Genomic DNA, 9,428 nt, shown 5'->3' with positions numbered 1-9,428 from the left:
GTTTCTTTTTGAAAGCTGTCTGTGACATGTGATGAATGTATAAACAGTATCTTTAATATATACACATATATAATGCTGTTCAATAGCTTTACATCAAGTGCTTTCCAAGAAAGAAGACTCAGGAGATACTATAAACATATTTTATGCAATTACATTTGTTAAAGTAAAATCTTCTAAACTAAACTTCTAAGCTGATTGTCGGGACACAATTCAACAATGTTAACAGAAGTTCATCTTTTAACTTCCATGCTGCTGCTGAGTTTCTATATACATGTTCATGGATTTATTTCTTTGGGAGCTGTTATTGTGGAATATTTGTAAAGGTCACATATTGGAAGCTTGCCCAGGTTGCTTTAAGTAACCCCAGGGACAGAGAGTTGTGGGATTTCTGAGGCGTTTGTAGGGAAGAGACAGGAACAGTAACACAATTCTAGTTTGAGTTTAGTTCATTTTATGGAGATAAAACTGCACAGTTGTCCCCAGTTACATTCAGAAACTGAAGCTATTAATGAAATAAATGAAACTTATAAACTGAAGTTACTAATGAAATATTTAAGTTCAGTAACTTGTCCTTCATTAAATATATGCTGTTTCATTCTGTTGCACAGAAGTGGTGGTTTTTCCTCCCCCCTCATAGCGATAAAAGTTTGTAATCTGTGTATTTCAGATGTGGAAATTCTACCATTGTGCCAACTGTGTGTATGAAGGTCAAGAATGCATTTTGTAGGAATTTCTGTGAAATGAAGAATGTCAAACATCACCAGAACAGAAAATGAGAAAGTGAAATGGAAGGAAGAAGGTAAAGGAATGTATGCTTTGTAAATGCCAGTTTGCATTTCTTTCATAGTCAAAAATTAAGTGTAGTTCCTCTGTAACAGCTCAAAGGGCACACATAATCATAGGTCTAGCTAATTTTCTGACCCCACAGTATTTTTTTTGTATCAGCAGCAGCTTGAGGAAGCAAAATGAACCCAACAGTGTGCTTTAAACAGTATTTCAGGGTCACCCTGCCAGCGTTCAATTTGCAGTTCTTCTGTGCATCTGCCACCATAGGCAATTTACAGAAGTGTGCTCAATCCCTTTTTTGGCAGAAATAGGACTTGCTTGTTTATTTTTTGGCACACTATTAAAGTCTAGTTTGTTGTGGCTATTTTCTTCTTTCAGCAGTATGATTCTATCTCAAAAAAATAGTGATAGGGAGTAAATAAGGTGGCCTGATTTAATTTCTTGTTCTGCCACACACTCTGTGTTTCATGTCATTAATAGATCTAATAGGATTTTGTCATGAAACCAAAGAAGGGGAGGGATGAAGGGATGAGCTGAAGAGAGAGCTGGTGCCTTTCTCAACCCAAAAGTGCTGTCAGGCCTATCAGCCTTCTCTTTAGTCCTCCCTGACAGAGCTGGAGGCATTTCTCTATACATGAGTGTGTCTCATGCATTTATGAGGCTTTTTGACACCACAGCCTCTTTTGTTATGAGATAGATCACAGCTCTGCCCTTCTCCCAGCTGCCATATGGTGCAGTGGAAAGGAGCTTTCAAAGGGAGAGCAGAACTGAGGAGATGAGGCGGGGAGAAGAAAGCGATCGAACAGCGGCAAATGAGATTGATTTATTTTCGCAGTGAAGGGGGGCAAGTTACTATGACTGGTGGAGAGAGGGGGGGTGTCTTGGAATAGTAAACTGTCTCCAGAGCAGACGAACAGGCTGTTGGGATGATAGCCCTGTTGTGCTTGTTCTCCAGGCACAGAGGTTGAAAATAAGCATACACATTTTTGTTATCTTAGTAATGCTGGCTGGAAAAAGCTGAGAAAGACTTACAGCCCTGGTGCCTCAGCACAGGATCTCAGCTGCCTCAGCCCGGCTTAGATTTTACATTTCTCTGAGAGTGAAATCTCTCTGCCCTACCATGTGTGCATAACTGTCAAGCTTTAGTCTGACAATGTTAGAAGTTTTCAAAAAATATCTGTCTCCACCACGGTGTTTGGAGAAGACCGTTTAAAGGAAAACATCAGATGATAAATTCTTCTCTCGGTTCAGTGAGTGCAAGTGCACTAAAATCAACTGAGATTTTTCAGACTTATAGGTCATTACCTTGTTTTACCAAGGTGACTTACTCTATTAAAAAAGAATAATTAACCAACTCAGATTTACCATGTGCTATTTTTCCCATCTTTTACTTCATTCAGCTTCAGAAGAAAGTGTTTCATACCTGCCTGCAGCCACTTTTACTTCCAGATTTGGTGACCAAGTATTTCAACTTGAAAAAGAAAAGCAAAAATTACACGTGTGCGTCTTAATCAAAAGAATTTCTTATTGAGATTTCTTAAATTTTGTGGCAAATTGGACTTTGATCTTGATGTCAGTATAGATCAGAAAAATACTTCTCAAAATTTAGGAAAATTCTGAAAAAACTGATTGGAATTGCAGTTTTTATTCCCAGAAGAATTATTAAATCTCTGTAATTATTTTCATATTCCTGTGGGACTGAACTAAATTACATAGAATGCACAGGAAGGGAATCAACTATATTACTTGGAAATTTTGAAATGTTTTGTTCTAAATACATTTAAGGTCATTTTATGTCTTCTGAACTGCTTCAAGAGAGTTATGGGAACTACAATTCAAGGGACATATGAGAGGACTGGGGAGATCAAAGATAGAGACCATTTCCACAGGAAGGGAGGATACATAGACAGAAGAGGCAATAAGAGGGATGTGGTACAAGTTTAAAAAATCATGCTTGGCACAGTAGCTAGGGTACCATTATTCACTATTTCTCAATTAAATGACTGGCAGACAACCAACACCAATTTAAAATAAAAGTTCTGAAATTAATCAAGTAAACCCTTTCTTCTAGCTATGCATGATTAATTGAAGATTTCATTGCTACTGTAAATTCTGAAGGCCAAAAGTATAAATGGGTTTAAACAGATTCATTTGAAGAAGAATAAAGTTGATATTACAGTACTTTAGATGCAAACTGTTGCTCAGGAAGTCATAGAAATGGTGCATTTTGGGGAACTGGGACAACATGTCAGAAGAAGCAATTAATTTCTAATTTTCTTGTATCTTCTTACCTCTTCTACTGACCACTGCAAAAGCCCAAATGTATATGAAGCTAACATTTTATCTGCCCCAGTATAATTTTTCTTTTGTTCTTATAAAATATTTATAATTTCCAGTAAGCTGGGCTCTCTCATTACTCTGTTTATCCAGTTGGGTACCATTCATATGTTTAATTCTGTAGTTCACTTTTGAGGTCTAACTGGAGGAAAGATATTGAAGCATTTGGGAGATATATCCCAACAGAGACAAGGAAAGCTGTCTCAAAGGGGAATACTCCAGTCCACATCCCATGAGACAATAAGGGAAGCTCACGTGGCTCCTGAAAGCAACTCTAAACAAAATACTACTTTTCTAAAAAATGAACTGCTTGACTTGGATTTGACATAAGATTATGTTTAAAACTGACAAATTTGGTTTTAATTTTAAAAAAATACAGCTTTTGTTACAGATAATATTATATAAAAATTGGTATTTCCATTTCCCAAATTGTGCTGCTTAAGTTCGTTTATTGACTATTGCAGATGGCAACAGAGCTGTTGGGACAGATAACACAGACCCACTGAAACATAATACTTGGCATAGAGAAACAGGACTGTCCTTTCACACTATTCCCTCTCCAGAGGAGGTGGAGAAGTGCCAGTCTGAATTCCATTGGCTTGGATTCAGCAATGCCTTTGAGTAAGATTCAGCAAAGCTTGTTTTAAGTTAATCATGGTGCTACACGCAGTCCTCATGGAGAACATGTGCAAGGGATCAGGTTCCCCTTTTATGCATATGTCAGCCCTTGAGAAAAATAGAATGAGATGAATAAAACCACTTCACCAAGATTATTTCTGAGAATTTTTAAATGAGTCATCCAAGTTTCATATCTTTCGTAAGTTAAATGATCTATATAATTGTGTTTTTCCTTCTGCAAATAAAAACATATGCAAGTGAATGAAGGAAAGGAAAATAATATTTTTGTGAGCAAGTGGTGGTCACACAAGAACTACTGTGTTACTTGATATTGCACTTTTTTCTCTTTATTTGTCCTCACAAGGAATAATTCATATTGATATATTCATAATATCAAGTGAAAAGACACTGCCATTGCTAATCATCTTAAAAAATACTGCTGCTTTTTGAAAAATGAAAAGCAGCATTTGGGCCAAATTCTAACTCTGCATTGTAAAGCAGTGTTAGTCACAAGTATATTAATCAGTACTCTTCTTCTCTAGCTATTTTTACAGTAGGAAGAGAAAGACAATTTTATACAAAAGAGCAGAGAGGTAAGTAATTTTTTTCTTCTTTTATTATTATTATTGTCATTCTTTTGATTAATAAGAAGACTTAAGAAATGAAGAAATGCTCTGCTGGGTGAGACTAGTGGCTTAGCTTCCAGAAGTGCTATAGAGAAGGACACGTGAGCTTTTGCACTTCCAGCAGTCCAGCCCCTCAGCCCCTGGACATCCAGAATTGTGGTACTATCTAGTTTAGGACTAGGCAGGCATGTACTCCTTTTTAGTCTATTTGATGACCTGTTGGCCATGAGTATATCTAATCCTTAACATGCTGATACCTCTAGACAGGAAATTGGAAATATCAATAACTCATGTGAAAGAGTGCATTCTTATCCTGTTTAAATCAATGTTTTACAATGCAAAGGGAATTTTTTTTTTAAATACACCATTTATTATGTTTTATGGGATCAAAGAATTTGACCAAATAGCTCTTGGTTTCCACATAAGGTTTAAACCAACTAGCATAATTTCTGATACTCAAATAGACAGATTTACAATTTAAGATATAACATATATAACTATGAGTTTAATCATCTCAATAATGCCAAGTACAATAAAAAAACCTGAAAATGAAGTGTTCATAAGTTTAATTGAAGAGAGTTGAAGTACTTAGCACCTTGCTATATTCTAAGTAAACTGCTTACACACTATCATATGGTCAAGAACTTTGACACACAACTAAAGTGAAATGTTCTTAACAAGGTCAAGCAAATTATTTAAGAGTTTGATTTTCATAAGGACTCAGTCAAGTATAGATTAGAAGAATGAATAAAAATTGCAATTCCTTTTGATAGATGTCGTTGTTCCTAAAATTAGCCTCTATGTATCATATTTGGGCTACCTGCTAAAACTTCCTTATTCTTATTGGCAGAGAAGGAGCTAGAAACTTGATGCTTCAAGGGTAGGTAAAGCATGTTAATTCATGAAACATTTCAGCAGCCTCACAATATTCCCAGTGTGCCTTGCTTGTGAATCTGTATTGCAAACCTACAGTAATTGTATTGCATGGGGGTAGTTTTGCCCAGTTTTTAAAAAAAGGATGCTAAAACATCAAAGATATCTTGCTTCAGATACCACAGCTACAGAGAATCCTTAAGGCCATGTGATCAGGACTAATATTTATACCTGCATAAAGATATGACATCTATCTTGATTTTCACTGAATACAGAGTTTTAGAAAATCATTTGACAGGACATTAGACAAGAATTGCTCTACTCAGGCATCTCAGCATGTGATTCTGAGTAGCACAGAAGTGTCAAACCGCATTTGATTTCAGTTTCTGTTATTCATGTATGGTTTTGACAATGAAGGTATTTTTCAAGTGTTCAGATTTGTTCAAATACCTTAATTAGGCACCTTGTCAGTTTACAAAAATTATGTCCTGTCAAACAACAGCAATGACAGCAAGAAGTATGAGATATCTGTAGAAAGAGATGCATATTTTATGTTTAAATGTAATGTGATATACTTAGAGCCTGTGGTAATTATTGTTTTGCTTTTTTTTCAGGAAGTTAACTGAGAGCACTCATTGTACCTTGAGAGCCTTGCAGCCTCTAGGTAGGTCATTCCGACAGTTTGGAAGTGGAATTTTCTTAAGTCTTGCCTGGTATAAGAGGATTTTGGGAGAAAGGTTTCTCATTGATGATATTCAGAGGAAACAGCTGCTCAGAAAGGACTAGGCAGCTTCTACTTTATCAAAGAAACCTTTGAAAGCTATGACTAACAGTACTGAAAACTTACATTTGGAAATGCATACACAACAAAGGTGCAAGTTTTTTTTTACATTGAATGGAAGATCTTTTGGAACACCTAATGTGTCACCTATTGCTACAAGTCCTTCTCATTTTAGCAGCATTAATTCAGCAAGACTGAAGTAAATAGCTCAGATACTGTGTAGCTAAACTAATACAATAAATTCCTGGGAGAGCAGTATCCCACAACTTGACACTAGCTAATCCTATGCTTTGAGGGAAACATCCTTTTCAATTTTTACCCAAAATTTCCAATAGCAAGATGAATCCAATTTACGGGTATAGAAAAAAGTGCCTAAACTAGCACTGTTAAGAAATTATGCTTGTAAAGGCTGAGTAGAACTCTGCTCTCCAATTAAAACAAATTGTTTTCATTTTGAATATAATATTTTTGATAGTAAGGAAATGGATCAATAGAATACAAGCAGAATGCTTAAAAGAATCTTCGGTATTCTTTATGTGGAAAATAAGACATTCTTATGTAAAAATTCTTATTCCTGAGTTAAGGCATTAACAAAACTGAGCAATGTAGGTTATACTTGGTATGGAAGCAGAAGAAATCAGTAGAAATTATGGTGCTTGAAAAGGGTTTAACATTCAGTCATTCTTAAAAATAAATTTTCTTTTTTTTTTAAAGACACTATATAGAACCAGCCAATTCCTTTCACTGGAAACTCCTGGGTTCTCTTCAGCGTTTGTTGAAAGCAGCCTTTTACTTGACTTTACTAAAGTTACAAAATTTTGCTATGTACAGACTTTTGTAAATATTTTAGCGTTGCAGTTAATTAAAAAAAAGAAAAAGACAATATCTGTGTTCCTTACATCTGAAAGTGTCCAATGCTCTTACCCACAAAATATCTTCAAAGAAAATGATACTGGTTTTGTCCATGGCATTGCACATGCTGAGATATGTGGTATCCTGAACTGTGTGGGCTGGGAAGGAAAAAACATATGGAAAGACTACCTTTCAAGCTTAATGCCCAATAAATGTTAGTGCATTAAATAATTACTTCGTGTCCAGATTAATTACTCATTCTGCTCTCTGCATCATATTTCATTAATCTCTCATAAGCTGGAAGTGTACTTTGGTTTGCTATCAAGGTTTTTAACTTTCTGTTGGATGTTTTCTGCTGCATTCTGGAAAATAATATCCAACCTCAAACATAAGTCTTGTCATTTTGTCCCCACATTGAGCACAGGTCAGTGGCATATATTTCTACAGCCTTGAAAGATGCTGTAATTCCTTAAACAAAAACATACATGGAGGCCGTATTTGCACAAATCGCTATAAAGGCAAACAAATAAAACCCCATTTCATTACTGAATACAGTGCAATAAGGACATTCAGCCTCTGAACAGAAACACATTTCTTCTGGTATTTCAACCCTACAACATATTGAAGAATCCCTGTGGCCAAATAAAGTAAGATGAAAAAATCCAATCTAATGAGAAGCAGGATATTATCCTGTTCGTCACTTTTATGGTGTCATATGCTTTCTGATGTTAAAGCCAGATCATATAGCTCTTCCGTCACACAGTAAGTAAGTAAACACTGAATTGCCCCTTTTCCTGTCCCTGCTTCTTCCTCTCTGACCTGCAGAGGAACAGTGTAAAAAGCAAAAGAAAGGGAAAAAAGATGACTTGCATGTGCTAGGATTTAGCTTCTGGCAAGAGACATTATAAGGAATTCATTTCCTGGCACATAATTCACATGTCCAATCTTCCCTCCCACTCCTTTTCTTTCTCCCACCCTTCCCCCCTGTTTCTCCTCCAAGCTGTCTTCTCATTCTGCAGTGCATGCTGCAACTTCCTGCCGTATGTTTGCTTTCTATTTTCATATCCATGGGAAAGGAATCTGCTCTAGCACAAGGCTGCTCTCCTGCCTGGGCCCATGCTGGCTGTCACTGCCACCTTTAGTTTAGGCCACAGGTATTTGGACTCCATTAACTGGTAGTTAAGCCATCCAGCAAATGAGAGTCATTAAATTTTAGCTGAGTCACCTGGAGAAATTTCCTCTCCTCTTTGAGGTTTTTACTTTCTGCTAGCAAGCTCCAGACAAAATAAAATAATTTTCAATTTTAAATATTTAATCTAAATCCTGGTTTAGGGTTTTATTTTTGGGGAAAAGAGTTATGTCCCTCTTGCTCATTAAAGGGCTCTCTGTTGTGTATCTTTGATGCTGCTTTGGGCAGCTCTGCTACTTTGATCCTCTTAGAAACAGGCTCATTACAACATCCACCTCACAAGTAACACTTCAAAGATTTGCAAAGGACAAAGGGAGGAATTTAGAAACAGAGCCAAGTGGGTCTCAAGTATCTTGACTAAATTAACTTTGTATTAAGTGTTACTGGCCCAGTTGCAATTTTGAGAGGAGGAAACAAAGCAGTAACTCTATGTGCTTCTTTCATGCATTTTATATCAAATTAATAAATCCACTTGAAATCTTCTAGGACTCTCTGCCACAGTATCTGCTAAACAAAGCAGATACCACAGTTGTTGTATCAAAGTTAGAAGTTGCTCTGGAGATGTTAAAAAGGCAGATTGACGTTGTCAATTGACTTGATTTATATTGTTCAGAACGATAGAGCCAATATTAATCAACCAGTGAGATTAACAGAGGAAATAGGTAGTTCTCAAAATAATTATCTCCAGAAAGAACAGTAACCACATTCATCTTCAACATATTCAGATCTATCCTTGCTGTAATGATTAATATTATTGGTCATTCTCCAGCCTAAATTTATTACTTCTGACATGTCTGACTTACTACTTCAGTCAGGAAGTCATTATTGTCACAATATACTATTTTCACTATGTGTTTTCAGCAGAAATTGCAATGCGGTGCTATTAACACAAGCTTCTTAAGCAGTCTTGTGCCAGTGAAGCTACAATGGCTATTAGAGAGCTTGGCCATACTCTGAGTGTCACAGTCATGCTGCCTAGCAGGAGTGGGCAAACCAGTCTAGCCCTGGTGGGTGACTGTGAGCTTAGACTCCCATCTTATATTGCCATAATCCCTGCCATGAGAAGGGTTTTTACTTTTGAAACATCAGATGACCCAGGTTCAGGTGGTAATGATTCCTGACATAAACCCTTTGCATGTGCCGTAAGTCAAATGCAGGTGCCATTCACTACAGACTTTGAAGATCTCTATGTTGGTCTCTCTCAAAGACAGCAGAAAAACAAGGTCACTTGAAATCATTAATTTCCTTCTTGCAGAGAGTTATCAGTGAATATAATCAATGAACTATGATTTTGCTAGGGGAAAAAAAGAGATAGTGCTTTATAAACTTTTGATAATATACAAAATTTCTTTGAAAACAAAATCAG

General features: G+C 36.4%; 1 long non-coding RNA gene across 1 annotated transcript; it reads left to right on the top strand.

The window, feature by feature from the left end:
- Positions 1-703: 703 nt before the first annotated feature.
- Positions 704-6,896, top strand: LOC138108950 (uncharacterized). Its single transcript, XR_011150155.1, has 5 exons — positions 704-799; positions 4,284-4,334; positions 5,218-5,247; positions 5,855-5,904; positions 6,736-6,896. It is a non-coding gene; the product is annotated as an uncharacterized lncRNA (long non-coding RNA).
- The last annotated feature ends 2,532 nt before the right edge of the window (positions 6,897-9,428 follow it).

This window comes from Aphelocoma coerulescens, chromosome 4, assembly GCF_041296385.1.
Source record: "Aphelocoma coerulescens isolate FSJ_1873_10779 chromosome 4, UR_Acoe_1.0, whole genome shotgun sequence".
Classification (NCBI taxonomy): Eukaryota; Metazoa; Chordata; class Aves; order Passeriformes; family Corvidae; genus Aphelocoma; species Aphelocoma coerulescens.
Note: the sequence above shows the minus strand (reverse complement) of the source record. Positions and strands in the feature narration are given on the sequence as shown.